Raw genomic sequence first — 19,530 nt, forward strand, 5'->3', positions numbered from 1 at the left:
GAAGACGACTGTAACCTCCACCGGTATTCGGGAAATATATCTCAGAATGTCAGCTTGACCCTTCTCACGCCTTCAACCCAATTTCAAACCACGGGCCGATTATCTTCATTTTAGGCCCCTTTAAGCAACAATCATCATTATCATCACCACTTAAAACCACGAGTTTACAGGAATAATGTCAAAAATAACATCACGTTACTTATATTCTGGCAAGCAGACTGAGACGTTGCCGTGGCAACCATTGGATTCAATGTAGGTCTGCGAGATCACTTGATGTGGTGTACGAAGTCCGTAGAATATACTGTAGTACTTATTTACTGTTTTACATACCATCACTAGTGTAAAATAAAATTAAGTCTTCTAGTCATACTATAAAACTCAGTCTATTCCGTGACTGGATGAGTAGACTCTAAATATGAGTTTTGTCGAGATATAATCAATTGTGTAAGAGAAAATTTAAAAAATCTTCTGCTCTTCCTACAAACCCCCACCCTGTTCGGTGATTTTTAACTGATATGCATATCAATATCTGCTCCTGGATGAGTAGACTATTCCGTGATTTCTAAATGGTGTCCATATCGCAACCTGCTCCTGGATCAGTAGACTCCAAATATGAAGATATATCGAGTTCTATTGAGCTGTTTCCCCATGTTGGTGGAAGAAACGAACAGACAGAAAAACAAACAAACAGATACGAAATATATATAAATATATAAAAATATCGCAAAATAAATGAAATTACAGACAGGGGACACCTTACATTTTTTAAAAATATACTTTTGGTGTATTCTGTCATTTGCTATATTTGTCACTGTATTTATCCTCTTCGTCCGGTTTCTTATTTAGTCCCCTTTAGGCCTAAGTAATAACATCATAAGTCATCTACTTATTTGAATACATGGTAAAAGTGTCTGCTAACCGGAGATATAGAGATCGATGTCATCATGCCAGAACTAGGATAATTTCCCCACGAGCCGCTTTATGCGATTCATTGCCTATATTTCACGAAGAACATCTATGTCGATCTGCAGAAGATAGTGGATTTTGAAATCTGCAGTATTTTAAGGAAAGTGACGAGGAGGTATTTTAAGGATCTGTAACAGGGATAAATCAGAGTATTCATAACATTTCGCTCGGCTTGAAAATTAATTCCACCGCATGCAACTGAACACCGATGAAGCGTGAGGTATAATTTTTCCCTTCGGCGTCTGTCTGTCTGTCTGTCTGTCTGTCTGTCTGTCTGTCTGTCTGCCTGCCTGTCTGTCTGTCTGTCTGTCTGTCTGCCTGTCTGTACGTATGTATGTATGTTTATATATATATGGTTATCTATATGTTTCTATGTGGTATATGTATCTATATGGTTATCTGTATGTTTGGAACTCCATTCTTCTAATTTAGTAGTGACGCTGTATTCCTCTTATGTTGAGATACCCCGACATTATAAATATTCAATCTAATGCCCATTTTTACGAACAAACTATCGGTCCGTATGCTCTCGAATCTAGTCGTGGATACCATGAAGCAGGGGGTGATGGCACTTCGATTCCAGGGTTGTTTTCGAAGATCTCATCGGGCACATTCATTCAGCCACCGTCCTTATGAGTTATTATTATTATTATTATTATTATTATTATTATTATTATTATTATTATTATTATTATTATTATTATTACCGTGTTTAACAAAGGTTATATCTTCTTTTCAAAATCGACAAATAACAGAGTATAACAGGTACCAAGTAGCAGATCAACAAATTAACAAATTACAGTTCGTTACAAGATTTGGGCTTCGAGCCCCAAGATTCATTTCTGAGCTCTCAGCTCACCACCACAATTGCTAAAGGGCAGAAAACCCCTAAATGCATGGAGCCCTTGCTCCCCACTTTTAACTCAAGCCTCCCAGAGGCACCTTTCACACACAAGGAAGAGCAGATGCGCTCTCAAAGTCTTCAAGACTATTTAAGAGGCCATAAACTGACTTTACACTAACTGCCCACAAGGCACACATATAATGGCACAGGGGTACCTCGTACCCAATCTACTGGACTTTCACAAGAAGAAAACAAAATATCAGGTTAATTTATTGGCCCAAAGTACAGAAGGGATTGGAGGCGTGAACGTGCACTCCTAAATACACTTTTAAAACCTAAGTGGCTCTAGGCCGAAACACAGGGGCTAATCCCAAGCTAAGGAGGTGACCCGTATGAGAAAACTTTAATATTTTAAGGAAGAGAAGAAACGGTTATGAAAACGTAGTCACCTCAATTTCAAAATGAAGGGGAGTTCGAGAGCGTAAAGCACTCTCTATCCCAGCCTTACAGTAAAATAAATTCATAGATTTTACATAGACAGAAAAGGAATTTACATTTTAAAAAGGTAGGCTACATACTAAAGGTTTCAAACCCTCCCCGAGAGTTAAACTGCTGAGCTAGCAAGAAATAAAGTTAACAGGCCATTACCTTGTAGAAGAACTGCTGCTTGAAGAAAGAGGCGCTTCCCGCCCCCTGCTGCATATTCACACACTGAGTTAGATGTTATACTAGTGGCACCGAGACAAGAAAATCAGCAGTTTTTATACCCTCGTGGAAAATTCGAGACCTTTCAGGAATGAGTAGACAAACCCTTTCGCTTTTATTGGATAGCTTAGAGCAACATATCTATGTCGAAGAAGACATACATGATTGGTTGGAAATAAATTAAAGAAATTTGGGATTGGCTAAATTCAAAACAGGCGGATAGAAAGGATTAATGTTACCAACCCAAAGATAACAGAACAAAATATAGTAAAAACAAAACTTATAAATACTAAATTTCTTCAAGAAAGTTCATTCCTTCGCACCAGAGTGCGTAATCATAGTTTTTAGTAGAGACATCTGGTAGAGAACGTCCACACTTCTTGATCAAATACAAACAAAACACATCAAAATTCACACAGAGCTATCTTCGGAGAAACTGTTGAGTTAATACAGTTTGTTAAAGTTCAGGCTTTCTTCTGTAGAGGAGTTTCAACTGGCGCAATATTTGAACTAGCGGCGTGGAGGTGTACCGCCCGGTACAATTATTATTATTATTATTATTATTATTATTATTATTATTATTATTATTATTATTATTATTATTAATGCACTGGAGCCCTAGATACCATTACATCAATATATATCGCAATTTAAATTGCTACAGTTACAAACGTGATCAACAGAAGCATTCTTATTCCAACGATGTTATAAGTTTGTAAAATATATATACAAGTGTACCTGAGTGTTTCTAATATTAACAGTCAAAGACAATTATGAAAAGCGTTATTTTATTCAAATGAAGTTTTAAGTCAATAACACAAATGTCAAATGCACTTAAGTGTTCATTTTATGCAAATGTTGTCTATTTTTGTGATATTTCTTTCATTGTCAGAAGCAACTTTTTGTAGTGTTTTACTCATAGGCTAATGACTAGTTTACCATTTTAATTTTAGTATTAAGACAACATGGCCGAAGATGCCTAAAATATTTTGTGGAAACGTGTCCCGTTATTCCATTGTGTAACATCGATTATGATTTATAATAAATCATGAATTATATTTTAAAAGTGGACGTCTATGAGATATTTCCTTCAAGAGCAATGTATAGCAGTCATCTCACCCAGTAGCCCTTCCTCTGCTTTAGCTCAACTGATATCGCCCCATAAGAGCAATATACAGCGGCCATTTTTTGCCTAGTAGCCCTTGCATTTAACCTCCATATTTAGTCGGATTAAACGAGATTGGTATTCCCTTAGGTAGCTCTCCAGAGTTTGCTTCATAAGAGTAATATATAGCAGACACCTCGACCGGTAGCCCTGGCGTAACCTCCAAATGTTGTGCAATAAAACCGTTACGTTCTAGGTTACAATGAATGAGTCCCTCAGGTATCTCTCTAGAGTAAGCCCCCTTGGGTGAGCTCCCCAAATTTAGACTAATTTACAATTTTTGAGGCCCTGAAATAGATTTCCGGAGCAAGCCCCATTAGAACAATATATAGCAACCATCTTGATGAATAAGGCGGTTAGGTTAAGTCTGCAATCGAATCCTGGCAAGTAAGATTAAGCTCGCTCTCTAATCCAGATCGTCAGGAGTCGAACTTGTATCTGTAAGGTTAATGTAGGTTATGTTTTAACGTAGGTTGTAATGATGAGATTGCATTCCTATGCTATTGGCCCTTGAGTCGAACTTGAATCTGTGGTGTTAGTACCCCTGTGGGATTAAATCTGAGGTCGAACCGAAGCCTGTAGTATTAAGCTTGTCTCCTGTGCGGTTTACCTGGGTGTCTGTGAAGTTAACGCCTTTGTGGTGTCATGATGTCATGTAAGGTTAAGCATGCACTCTTAGTCCGAACATATATGCGGCGGTTGTGTTCTCTCAGCCGTTGGTGTTTACTGCGGTCGCTAGAGCCCAGTATAAGCACTACTTTGGTACCTTCAATATTTTTACGCCACTGTATACTAATGCAATATTATATAAGCTAGTGCAGAATCTGGCTGTCACTGAAATTAAATGCAGAGTGTCAAGATATTCCTTCGAGCTATTTCCCGTTGTATCATACGAAATTAACAGAAACAATTTTAAATTGAACCTAATTTGCACTTTTCTCAACCTAATCTCAAATAGAAAGTAAGTACGAAGCAAACATGTTAAGAATACGGACGAAAATATGATTTTATCTATGTAGAAAGGAAACATTTCTCAGACAGCTGATGGAATAAATATTGGCAACAACTTACAATTTAGGTTAAGCAATTGTGTAGGTAACGTATTTATTAGAGTCTAAGTCACAGGTTGAAGTATACGCGGGATGACACGGTTCAATTGCCAGCCTCACGTACAAATCCACTGTAAATGTTCTTGGGATAATGACGAGTGTGTTCCTGCTGTCAACGGAAATCGCTGCAAAGACCATAAATCCTGGTGCACATCCAATGTGTCGACGCTGCAGATAGATAGGTTCCAATCGCCCACCTGGCCTCTTTCATAACACTCAATGGCCATGACTGGCACCAAGGCAGAAACGGATCTAACTGAAAACAACACAGATCTCCTCGTCACCCCCCAAATGAGCTCTAGCTCGACATCACTAAAGTTGTAGATGGCAGTGATTCGGAATTTTTGACATGAACGCTGGAGGACGTCGGAGTGGAGCTGCCCCTCAGGTTATCTATTATGTTACAGTTCGCTGTGTCACTCTGGGGCCAACTGAAGCTTTAGTGGCTGCTGTAAATGGAGTACGATCTACCAAAGCCATGGGGCGAATACAGCGGGATTCCCTCTCCGTAGAGGCCCATGTGCGGCCAGATCCCGATCTTCTTGTGATAGTGGTTTCCCATGAATATCGTTGCCAACACCGACGCACTGTGGATACATCCCTGCCAAGCCTTTGTGCAATATCACGCAAATAATATTCACCATCTTGTAATTCTGTAACACCACCCCGTTCAAACTCAGTAAGCTGCTGACACTGCCTTCTTCGTTTCATTAAAGGAATGCTTGAGTCCCACCTACATCACAACGTCAACAGCGGCAATGACTAAAGGTCACGAAGTGTACAGCCCTTAATTAAAGCAAACTTGCTTTACAAGGTCATAGTGGGTCTACTATAATCACTCTTCGTTGACTAGCGCGCAAGTTTCAACAGGTGTCATCTTTGAGATGTACAAACACGCCTCCCGAATTTCGTTCATCAAGCAAAACTCCTTCAAGGTGTTCGGATTTCATATTCCGACAGTGTACTTGTATAGTACTTTGACAGTAATTGATAAGGTACCACATTCTCTTTGTTGTATGAGATATACTGTAATTCAAGCCTTTCTAACGCATCAAGTGGTTAAGGGTTTTCGAATTATTGATAGCATACTTTTGCCTCCCGATAATTGGTGTAAGCAATAGGGACAAATTATATTCATGAAACCAAATTTCAAGCTAATTTTGAAAATTTGAAATAGTGAATAGAATAATTCTTTTGCTCAAGTCAAGAATATTGCAAATTGTAGAATTACATAACGGAATTGACCACATTCGATCAAAACGTTATGAAATATTAGATGTCATTAATAATTTTGCTTATCAATATATTTTGTGGCATATTTACCCTACACTGAATTGTCAGTGACAAACGCTACTATCATGAAGTCCGCTCAGAAGCTTGAGTTTTTCTTTTTCACCTATCCTGGCACAGGAGGTTAAATGTCACGTAAAATACAATTTATCACCATTTCAAAAAAGGTTGAGTGTAGGGCTTCATGTCAGCTTAGAGTGTATGTAGAGAGTCGCGTTCCATTACTTTTAGTCATTCATTAGTGACGGTGCCGCAATAGTAACTCATATTGTATGGTGGTACATGGCCATTCCTTACAGTCCTCGAGACTATTGTCCCTATAAATATTTCATACCTCCTAGGGGCCTGCGCTATCCGGTCTCACATAAGACACAAGACATGTAATTGTTGCGTATTGGTAAGTACGGTAGGATAACTGCACATCATTGTACAATTACCTAGGTTTAATGATTTCAAAGATAGTGTTCATGACAAGGGGAAGTAGAAATAGAGAATTGTTTTACACTTATTTGAAACCATGTATGATTTTCATCAAACACGGTGATGTCAGAAAATCCGTTTACCGTCTTCTGCTGGCTTGTGAGTTTGGAGACAAGTACGTTACACGTACGAAAACGTAATTTAATTTAAAATGTTGGAACTATGAATTTTCCAGAAGTATTAAATTGAGGCAGACCATGCAAATTAAAAATAAGAAAGCAAGTAAAGAAGCAATCAAGAGAGTACATGAGCTTGTTGTTTAGGGTGAATTAGTATGGTACTAGTAAAACAGGTGACCTGCGATTTAATCTGTAATTGGGAATAAAATACCGATGCGTACTTTTCGAAAAATCATAAAAAACTCGTCAAGAATACAAACACATACAGTATTAATATGTAAATATGGAGTGCTAAGACAACACCTACAGCAACAGCATACACTAGCAGGTAATCAATGATTGGGAATGAAATGTCTTCTTTCATCATATGGCCAAAAACAATGATCAGAAATTTTGACTGTATCCTAAATAAATTACGAAAACTACATCACAGGGATATTAAGGTTAGTTCGGTAGCGTCACACCTGACTGAACAAGGTACTATTGCTGTTCCGGCTTAAGGGATTAAGACATGAATCATGTACTCTCAGGTAGAACAGTTGGTGCAAAAATCTGTTCAAATTCCTTCCTTGGCCATCCAAAGAAGTAAGCACATGACTATTTATCACGATACTTCAGACATTTCCATTACATGAATGAACAGCAATATATATGTCAACGTGTCGTATGTTAAATCGTTTTTGTGACTGGAGAATATCAAATCTACAGCTTCCCCAAATTAGATGCTCTGTTTGTATAGCGTATCTTCACTTTTTAAGAAAATATATTACTATTGATAGTGTATTTCATTTACAGGGAAGTGACATATTTGTCAGAGATCTTGTTTATGTACTCTATTTACAAAATTGGAATGATTAACACAAATCTGTGTCAGCGAGAGAATTATATCAAATTAGACTAAATAGACTATTTTTCAAATCATGCTTTATTCTTCAACGTGGTGGGTTGTAGGCTTTAGGTTCTTTATCTATAAAAATTATTAATGTTTGAATGTACGAATCAAACGTTTTTCTGCATACTTCGCTGTGGTTTCGGAATACCTGTACAAAAGCCGAAAATAGGTTCAGTTTGATATTTGTGTGTTTTCTTGGTTTGATGGGTACATCACAGGAAACAGTTTAACATTATTTTTGGAACTCGGTATGTATGTTTAAGATTAGGCAGGATGCTCACTAGGCTATATGTTACTTTATAAGCCTAAAGTGGCGTAGAAATATTAAGTGGTCGAAAGAGGAAACGTCAGAGCTGTCTGTTGATATTACCCATATCGCAAAGCTGTACATTCCGTACCACAAGTTGCTTAAAATGCAATTTCCCTCCTTTCATGTTTCATGTAATTTTACCGCACAAGAAATACTAAAGGATACATTTGTGATTATTAAAGTTACCACACCTTTCCGCCTATCTCCGGCAATAGTAGTTCTACAATATAACAAATAACACATAACTAACAATATACATAGAAACTTTCTGAATATTTTATATTTGAAACTTTTCTTACTGTGCGAGCTATAATAACGGAGGGAATCACGAATTTAGATTGTTGTTACTAAATGCATCAACAGTCAGCATTGCTAACCTGTAACTAAATATTGAAGGTGATGGTTGTTCCCTTGATTGATTTAATACGTTGTAAAATATTGTGGTCATTAATAATGAAGATAACGATTACCATCGGACGGAGATTAGGATAAGGAATGACCACACGAAGAGTGAGTGGAAAAGTAAATATAAAACACAGGGTTGAAATCCTAAACTTCGGAAGTCCTACTATCGTCAAGCTGGAAGAAGGGAAAGTGTGATGCCTATAATATCACCAGCTCAGTATGAATAATAAGATAACACTGCGTGATTATTTTGTTAGTTGAGGTATGTTTCTCTTTATCTGGTGTCACACATCTTCGCTCGATATCATTACATCTGTAATTACAAAAATGTTATCCACTGGTCCGCAGCAGCTTGTGTTAAATATTTTCTACCTTTATAGTAAATTACTATAATCCTACATCATAAGATACTTCCTCTGGTAACTAATAGTGAAATTTCATATATTGCCTTTCATTAATTTATAAGCTCCATACAATTCCAACGACTGTACTGAAATATGGTAATCTGAAGTAATGCGTCGACAATCACATTCAGAAGATAGTCTTCATAAGTCACAAAAATAATGCTACTATAATAACGCACGTGCTGGAAATATGGTGCAAAATCTTGTATGTTATTCTGCAATATCCTCTCGACCGTATTGAATCACAAAGGACGTCGCAATAATTGGTTTGCTTCTGCCGACGACAAGGCACCTTAACGAGCAAGCAAGCAAAATGGTTATTACCAGAAGGAAGGTCACATCCTGACATTTGGTGAGACGAGCTGCTGTAAGTAGGACAGAATACGCTGAAGACCTAATTAATCGAATAATTACTAAGGAATTATTGTGTGATGAGTTTATGACTTCGTCAGAGTGCTTCATATGAGTACTGTTCTTGTCATTCTTACAACTCATTTTTCCTGATGTGCTCAATTATATTACTGGAATTCAAATATATAAATTTAGTAACCTAATGATTCGTTTTACTGTTGTGTTGATTTGTCAGCATTAACGCGAGGTCTGATCGAGTAAGAAGCATCACTACATAGCAGTTTAATTATTATACAGATTATCGACTGAAACGAAACGTTTCCTCAAACGCAGCACCGAAAGTTAATTTCTAAATTCGTTTTTCCCAATTTATTTCATGTATAAACAATGCAATTACATGTAAGTAAATCCCAGGCCTCGAACATTTTCTCACTAGCCCCCTCATATTTCAGATTAATATATTCCATGAACAGACCGTGCAGTTAGGGGCGACCAGCTGTGATCTTGCATGTAGGGGATAAGGGGTTTCGAATACCTGACATTTGGAGGAGTTGGATGGAGGTGGGTCTTTTGCACGGTTTAGCTGACTTCACATGCCTTTAGTGAATGTTAGAATTTTTGGTGTTTGGTAATTTTATATTATTTTTATGACGAATATTGGAATGTTTCGAATGTTGGAATTTTTGATATTTTAACTCTCTTTAGGTGTGAAAATACAAAAAAACTTAGCGTAAAGTGACGACATTTTTACTTGCGACACGGGGAATTGTGGTACATGTTTGGGAGTTTGGAATTTTTGCAATTTTAGAGTTTTGGAATTTTTGGCATTTGAAGCGACACCTTTTCTTCCAGCTGCTATGTATATCACGTAAATTTGACAATTAGACAGACTGCCGATTGTGTCACCTGAATGAAAATTATAAATATATGCAATATCTATTGCATTTACAAAAATAGATGCATTGGTACTTTAGCGAGATCGAATTGATTAATCAATGAATTATACAATTAAAGCCTTGCCACTTGACGTAAAGTTTATTACCGCTTTTATGCAGTACTTTTTCTACGAGGTAATGCTCTGGAATCGGCGTTCTTCTTAGTTCTTCAATGTAAATTCCTCCTTCAATCCGTTGTCCGCTGAGATCGTTATTTAAGCAAAAACTGACCTGAATGAAAATTATAAATATATGCAATATCTTTTGCACTTAGAAAAATAGATGCATTGGTACTTTGGCAAGATCGAATTGATTAATCAATGAATTATACAATTAAAGCCTTGCCACTTGACGTAAAGTTTATTACCGCTTTTATGCAGTACTTTTTCTACGAGGTAATGCTCTGGAATCGGCGTTCTTCTTAGTTCTTCAATGTAAATTCCTCCTTCAATCCGTTGTCCGCTGAGATCGTTATTTAAGCAAAAAACTGTATTTGTATACTTGACTTTTCGAACGCGAAATATTTCTGTGATCCAGTTTGGTTTCTTACCTTTGTCTAAAATAGACTTATCTTTACTGAAACGAACATAATCGCCTCTACTAAACTGATGACGCTGTGAATCGACTGTTTTAGTATGATTAAAAATACGATGTAACAGCGGGGTATTGTTCTTTACGAGCCGTGATTTCGTGCCAATAGTTCTATGTTTGGTATCGTTGTAACGTGTCACTATAGTTTGTAGTACTTTGTAAATCGAGCCAGCGATACGATCCTCTGGCTTCATCAGGTGTATGCATAAGTTTTTGTCGGTTTTTGTGGTAAATAAATCTCGTAATTTTCGAGGGAAATTCATATTTTCTTTATTCATAATATTGCTAATCGGCTTTTACACACTTATCCCAACTTTCAGGTAAGTTATGAATACCATGCCAGAAAAACTGCTTGTCTTTTGTGGCAAACCATTCGCCGAGCTATTTTCAAACTTACCAAAAATTGCTGAAGTGCTGCTCTGCGCACGCGTTACCCCATTGATGCGAAGAAGGGATAGATTTCGCCAAGTCGGGGTAGTACGGCGGGTTCGGAAGGATCTCCCATCCAAGCCATTTCAAGTTGCCTTTCACTGGTTTTGCTGTGTAAGGCGGGGCATTGTCGTGTAACAAAATTACTTTGCCATGTCTTCTGACACATTCCAGTCGTCTTTCGATCAATAAGTAGTTTAAATTAATCATTTGTTGGCGATAGCGTTGTGCATTAATGGTTTCATTCAGTAACGCCTCCAATATTGCTTGTCTTCGCATTTTTGTGGTCTACCAGAGCGCGCAGGGATTTTCACATTGAAATCACCACGTTCAAGTTGTCGACACGATTTCTCACATCTTCTAATCGATAGAGCGTGTTCACCATGTGTTTTAACAGCAAACGACGACTTTCCACAACCTTTTCCCCTTGATTAAATAAAAAAATCAGTGCATGATGCAAATGATCTTTTTCAGGCACAAACGTCGACATGATCAATGAGCAATAGAACACAGACGCTAGTGTTTGGCGGACTCAACTTGCGTGTGTTAGTAGGTTAGTGTCAGACGAACAAACTGACGTATGTGCCTAATTTATACGCTGCGTACTGTTCGCTGGTGCCATCTCTACGTGAAACAGGAAAAGACTTATGCATACACCCGGTAAATTCTCGCCATATATTCGTTTCTAATGTTCGAATTGTATCGTTCGACAACACTTGGTTTTAGATTTCTAAAGGGATGACGAATGCCCAGCGATTTTAAATAGGCTAAAATTCCTATTTAGAAACTCCTTCCCTTGATCTCTTTGCAGAAGTTTAGGCTGGAATTTCGATCTCGATCGCGGTAATGACAAGAACACCTGTTTTATTTTCTACCCGTTCAGCAAACGCCATTTTAGGACAGATACCAATAAAGTTAAGCATGTACTCCACTTATTTGTTACCTTTGACGTAAGGTAACATTTCAACGAGGTCGGCTTACCAGAGGTCGTCCACACCGCGTGAAGTGTCTTCGCGACTTAAATATTTATGACGAGCTAGACTGTGCATTTCGTAGGCAATAGTTATGTTTGTTATGGATTGTAGGTGATGATTTAGACGATGATGGTAGCATGGCGAAGTTCGTCTTCTATTTCTGGAATTTCTCCTTCGTGTCCATTATGTCCAGCCTGTTTATATGTCGTAGCCGCTCTACTAATGTATTGGAATTATTCCAGTAAGAAACATCGAAGATAATGTAAATGTCTTAAAGATGATGATGATGTGTGTTGAACGCTTTCTGCCATACGAAAGAACTCTGTGATGATCGCTCTATATACACTGACTGACAGAGCAAATGCAACACCAAGGAGGAGTGGTTAGAAAGGGATGAAAGTTGGGGAAAAAACAGAGACGGCACGGATGAATAATTGATGTTTATTTCAAACCGATATGCAGGTTACACAATGCGCACGGCATCGACTCAGTAGGATGTAGGACCACCGCGAGCGGCGATGCACGCAGAAACACGTCGAGGTACAGAGTCAATAAGAGTGCGAATGGTGTCCTGAGGGATGGTTCTCCATTCTCTGTCCATACGAGGCTGGGGCAGAGTTTGCAAACGGCGTCCAATGAGATCCCACACGTGTTCGATTGGTGAGAGATCCGGAGAGTACGCTGGCCACGGAAGCATCTGTACACCTCGTAGAGCCTGTTGGGAGATGCGAGCAGTGTGTGGGCGGGCATTATCCTGCTGAAACAGAGCATTGGGCAGCCCCTGAAGGTACGGGAGTGCCACCGGCCTCAGCACATGCTGCACGTAGCAGTGGGCATTTAACGTGCCTTGAATACGCACTAGAGGTGACGTGGAATCATACGCAATAGCGCCCCAAACCATGATGCCGCGTTGTCTAGCGGTAGGGCGATCCACAGTTACTGCCGGATTTGACCTTTCTCCACGCCGACGCCACACTCGTCTGCGGTGACTGTCACTGACAGAACAGAAGCGTGACTCATCGGAGAACACGACGTTCCGCCATTCCCTCATCCAAGTCGCTCTAGCCCGGCACCATGCCAGGCGTGCACGTCTATGCTGTGCAGTCAATGGTAGTCTTCTGAGCGGACGCCGGGAGTGCAGGCCTCCTTCAACCAATCGACGGGAAGTTGTTCTGGTCGATATTGGAACAGCCAGGGTGTCTTGCACATGCTGAAGAATGGCGGTTGACGTGGCGTGCGGGGCTGCCACCGCTTGGCGGTGGATGCGCCGATCCTCGCGTGCTGACGTCACTCGGGCTGCGCCTGGACCCCTCGCACGTGCCACATGTCCCTGCGCCAACCATCTTCTCCACAGGCGCTGCACCGTGGACACATCCCTATGGGTATCGGCTGCGATTTGACGAAGCGACCAACCTGCCCTTCTCAGCCCGATCACCATACCACTCGTAAAGTCGTCTGTCTGCTGGAAATGCCTCCGTTGACGGCGGCCTGGCATTCTTAGCTATACACGTGTCCTGTGGCACACGACAACACGTTCTACAATGACTGTCGGCTGAGAAATCACGGTACGAAGTGGGCCATTCGCCAACGCCGTGTCCCATTTATCGTTCGCTACGTGCGCAGCACAGCGGCGCATTTCACATCATGAGCACACCTCAGTGACGTCAGTCTACCCTGCAATTGGCATAAAGTTCTGACCACTCCTTCTTGGTGTTGCATGGTCAGACCGGGGTGGCTGAGGAGAGTTTTTCAGGTGTCTATTCATTATGTGCAACGCATTTTCAATGAAACGTAGGTCCGGGGACTTGGTGGACCATTTTAAAATTTTAATATCTAACAGAGCTTCCGTGAAGACGGGGGCTATGTGACAGTGGGCATCTGCCTGCTGAAACATCCTTTTCGCAACGGTCACCCTCAGAGGGACAACCACTGAATGACGACCCTCTCCACATATTATCGAACAGTCCCTGTGCCCCCAACAGTCACTAATGGTGATTTCACATGGAAGTCAGTAGGCACCCAGACTGTAATGCCTGAGTTTGGCCACATATACTCCTCGATAAATACACCAGCGTGATACATCCCCCGGTACGCCATCGGACACAATTACGACGATCATTCCGACCAAAACAAAAATGCGATTCATCACTGGAGACGACTCTATGCCATTCGTCTGCCAAGCCTGTTCGTGGCTAAGTAAGAACAGTTCAAGAAGTAATAATTTCCTGGGGAGATCATATTAAGTATGTGTATGTACAGGATGAATACCCTTGTGGAATAGAGGATTTGCTTAGGTGTGTCCTTCCTACAACAGATAAACAGAAATGATAGAAATACAGATATGACTACATAATTCGAAAGATTATTATCTTTTACTGCTCCATGATAACTTGTACCATCTATTGCTTCAGTTTATCGGTACAGCTCATCTGGTTTTACCAGTTTTTTGTTACCCACGATATCTAAACAGCTTCATGAATATTTAGGATTTGTAATTAGGAAACTGATAATAAATACCTCAGTAACTTCCTTTTTATATGTCAGAACGTCCGTAATCACGGGATAATCTGCACACTGAAAGAGAAAGCATAGAATAGGTCATCTGGTCATCTGTCTTCGGCTCCTTCAAAACAATAATTAGTAATTTACAATATATAAACACTTACTAAATAATGCCGATGAAAAATGTGTCATCAATGGTGATTTCTTACGTAAATTAAGTTCTTTACATTTTGTACAGATCATATACTGTACTATTTTTCTGATCAAAGATAGTAATCGTTGAGTCTAATTGTAATCTACAATCAGATTTATGGGTTTATAGCTAAAATATTATAATCACTTGTAAATGCTTCCCGAATAGACTGACAAAATTTGTCCCAAACCCATCAGTTTCAAGCTATGAGTTATCCACCTTCGTGTATAATGTCACTGTGACGCATGCTCATATGATATATTATTGGATGAATGTTGAAGCATATAATTTCTGTTTGTTGAACTCGCTTTGTACTACCTCCACTGTAATGCAGTCAGAAGTGGGAAATAGTATGAAATGCTATGGTATTCATTAACAAAGCCACTAACAATATCTGAAGAGAAACAGTGTATAGGTTATGCAGAAATTCATTTAACTCTCGTTTTACACAGATTCAAAAACATTTTCTAATGTAGGTCAAGAGACTAAATTGTCCATGAAATTTCTGATATGAAAAAGAAAAACCTCGCCCTCACCAAAAAAGCTTACTCATAACTCGTTGAAAGATTTACGCTTTAAGCAGTAATTGAAACAGCGGTCTTCCTGGTTTACTACTCACCAAATTTAAGTAGGCTATCATACGTGTAACATTTAGTTCAGAATTGAGCATAGCGAGCATTTCTGGAGATTGTTTCACGATTTTATAAAGTAGTTAATTCTTCCTGATGTACTTTACATAAACGCAATTTTCTGATTCTAGGACACTGTAAATTAATGTATCGTCATGTACTCACGTCGTTATAACTCAGCTGATAATTCTTCATATATAAGAAATTAGTTACTCCTGGAACTACTACCATATCCTTTACCTTTTTAACCAAGTAAAGAACGTAATTAAAGAAAATCGCACAATTAAATGAAACCCAAGGATTCTCATCTTATACATGGAATCAAGAAATATAAATCATGTGCCATGGTTGTATCAAGATTTATAAAACTAGAGAGAACATGCTGTGAACCGGATAATAAAAAGCAAGGTAATAATAATAAAAAGCATGTTCTTATGTGCATGCAATGTTCAAGTAACCCAATAATGATAATCGTATTATACGAGTATGTCATACGCAAAACATGCTTTCCAAATTACGTTATATCCCTGTCAACTTAAGTGCCTTGGAATTGTTACATCCATCATTTTGTGCATCAGGTTCACCAATAATGCTACCTACATAATGGCATTCTTGTTTCCCACCAATTATGTTGACGGTTGGCAAGGTTGGTGCACCGGTAAGTATTGATAATTATTGTGGTATTTATATATGCAAAATTAATCATATTTTGATATATTTCTTCCTCGAGTAGTACCAGGATTTCAACTGGTTTTAAAGTTAGTCTTCAGTGCTTGAAGTGGCAATCACACAGAAATAATTTTTAACGTGTGAAATGTCGTACGCTGAGCATTCACAGGATGAAAATTTGTCAATTTCAGATACAGTCCGTTAAGTTTGGGAGGCCATTCTTGACGATCTATACAGTTTAGCAAACGATGATAATGATATAGATAATCGGAGGCAGATGAAATTGAATTACTGTTTACGGGGACTGTTGATGGTAATACTTATGAAGAGGATGGGCGTAATGTTGATGGCGAGTGTGCTACAGCCTGGGAGGTAGAGAAGTGTGTACTAAATCAGGAGATCGAGGCCAGAAGTTTAAAGAAATCCCCATGTGGCTTACAAGAGAGATCCGATATATGCATATCTGGAAATTTAGACTGAGTACTTACTGGAGCTGAGTTGGACCGATTTCCAGTAGAGATTTTTCCTAAAATTACAGCATCCATTGATCTATCTTATGAACAGAAGAAATCATGAATCAGCAGAAGAAAGTAAGAAGAGTAAGAAATTGGTTAAATAAACTGCTTGGTAAGTTCCCTAAGTTTACCAAGAGATAAATTCCAGTACCGCCACGAGTTCAAAAGCGGCGTTTCATTAAGTAATCTCCATTTCATATGTACAGTTTGTTTCTTAGCCGCGATTTTCTCATTCATAATCTCAAGCCAACTGTTATTTATGTTATGTAAAGTGGTCATGGTATCGAACGTTGTGGAACCGTACGAAATGGTATCATCCATCTTGTACTTCGTATGTTGTTGAACCCTTTGTAACGTAGTGTTACAATATACACCTGAAAGTATTGTAGCACTCTGAATTATACAGTGAATTACGCTCACATGTAAGTGCCAAAAAAGTGAATATTATTAGATAATTTTCTTCCTAAAGTCGTTGTGTTCAGACTGAAAGAAAGCCTACTTGAATCACATTACAAAATTGTCCACTCGCCTTTAATATGCTTCTACAGCGTTGGAGATAATACTTAAGGATAGTCGAAGGGCAAAGGGAAGACGTGAATCGAGCTCCCAATTTTATTTTCAGGTTTACTTTCATGAAGCATTTGGCATTTTATTTGACTGCCATCCACCAGATTAACAAATGACAGCTTTGCCTCCTATGTCACTTTACGTCTAACAGCGGCTTTATAAATATGGAATTTCATACCTTTTCAAAATCATGAATGTCTATGGATAACTCCAAAACACCCAGTGCAATTGATAGGTTTCTTCCGGTTGTATTACCGATACTACGCTTGAATTAATTACTTAATTACTTAATTGATAGGTTTCTTCTGGTTGTATTACCGATATTACGCCTGAATTAATTACTTTTCCTGAAGATCAAGTTAATCTACTTAAACCTCACAATGAAGTTAAGAAATGTCTGTAAATCTATAATACTTGCCACCTTCATTGAATTACATTTCTTGCTTTTGGTGGAGTGTACTCTATGAGGCTCTTTAGATGGGCATAGCCATCTCGGCTATCATATTATGGATGTTCGAAAGATTAGACTTACCTCAGATTTTTGTCCGACTCTTTGGCTGAATGGTCAGCATACTGGCCTTCGGTTCAGAGGGTCCCGGGTTCGATTCCAGGCCGGGTGGGGGATTTTAACCTTCATTGGTTAATTCCAATGGCCGGGGGCTGGGTGTTTGTGCTGTCCCTGCAACTCACACACCACACATAACACTATCCTCCACCACAATAATACGCAGTTACCTACACATGGCAGATGCCCCCCACCCTCATCTGAGGGTCTGCCTTAGAAGGGCTGCACTCGGCTAGAAATAGCCACACGAAATTTAAAAAAAACCCTCAGATTTAAGTGAGTAAGAAGAATACGGGGCGTGATAAATTTCCTTGTGAGATTCATTACAGATTGTAATTCTAAGGTTTAGTTTCAACTAGGCAGCCTTTATATGTTACATGCTATTGAAGGTTATCCAAAGTCACATAACTACAAACTCTATAGTTCTAAACTCCGCTCTGAAAGGGCCACATACTCACTCTGTTATCAGCAAGCAGATGGATGAAATAGTATCACTGATCGTAGAAATCAAGATACAAACCCCATTCAGACCCAGTGTACACTAGAATCTACGTCACCCGATTCCTTCCAGAGTTTAGCTTCATCACGTATCTTCCGAAGTAAGTTCTGCGTATTCATGGATTTCTTTACTCCTTCTTTTGGACTTATCAGAATTACAAGAAGAAATGATTAACTGCTTTCCAACATAGCTAAACATATACCGCGAAAAACCAGTCACAATATTTACGACTTTGTAAGTAAACAATTGTTACTTAACATTATATAACAGACATTCGTTTTGGATATAGTACGGCTTTTGTACGCCGCACAGTCATACGTGTTAAAAGATAGCAAGTAAAGCACATCGGACCTACTGTTAACATCACATCAATACATACCTTCACTCAATCCTCTCCAAAACCATGGCTGATTTATAACTTATTTTCCTATCTGTAGAGAAATCAGGTTGTCACTCATCAGCAATTATTTCAACACCTCTGATTATGTTCTTGACATTCTTCTATGTTTCCCGAATTCTAGAGTCACTGGCCTTGATGAATCAAGTCCAAATTTTGTCAAAATACTGCACCTTCTTTCTGCTTCTCTTTCTCTCTCTATTATTCTCAATCAGTCCTTTATTCCCAATATTTTGCTAATTCATGGAGACAGGCTAACGCAGGGCCTCTCAGGGTGCATGCGCTTGGTGCATGCACTGTGCACGGTGCAAAAGACGACTTCGCTTTGTTGACTAGAGTGCAGACCCCCCACTCCTCGATTTGGAGCAATAGCGCTGACTCTCTCTTTCCTCTCGCCTGTCTTGCTCGCTCCCCCTGTCTCCCTCTTCAACACTTGCCCGTAGCGCTCCAAATCCCGATGCACAGTGCACGGAGCTCTTGCGCCGCGATTTGCACGCGTGAGATTTTGGGCGTTTGAGAGGCCCTGGGCTAACGTAATACCCAATCATAACTTCTAATACAGGCCAATTTCGATCAAATCTATCCTCTCGGTCGTCACTGAAAGAATTTTACCCTCCCGCTTGATGTACCTCACAGCCCATTTTCTTGTCAGATGACCAACACGTCATTGTGGAGAGTAAATCTGTCTAACAAACCTATCTGTCTTCAATTAACATGCAACCTCTTTCATCGCTAACAGCACGCAATTGTGTATGACTTATTTTTACTTCATAAACCATAATTTGCTTACATACGAACTATCTCACAGGTAGTTCATTCATGGCAATCTTTCAACTATACGGAGTAAGTTGGCCGTGCAGTTATGGTCGGATAGCTGTGAACATCCATTCGGGAGATGGTGGCTGAGAATCCCAACTTTGACAGCTCTGAATGTGTTTTCCCGTGTTTTCCAATTTTCACACCAGTGCATTAAGTATAAGCACGGCTACTATCTTCCAAATCCTAGTCCTTCCGATCCTCGTGTC

The sequence above is a fragment of the Anabrus simplex genome, chromosome 2 (genome assembly GCF_040414725.1).
Source record: "Anabrus simplex isolate iqAnaSimp1 chromosome 2, ASM4041472v1, whole genome shotgun sequence".
NCBI classification, from domain to species: Eukaryota; Metazoa; Arthropoda; class Insecta; order Orthoptera; family Tettigoniidae; genus Anabrus; species Anabrus simplex.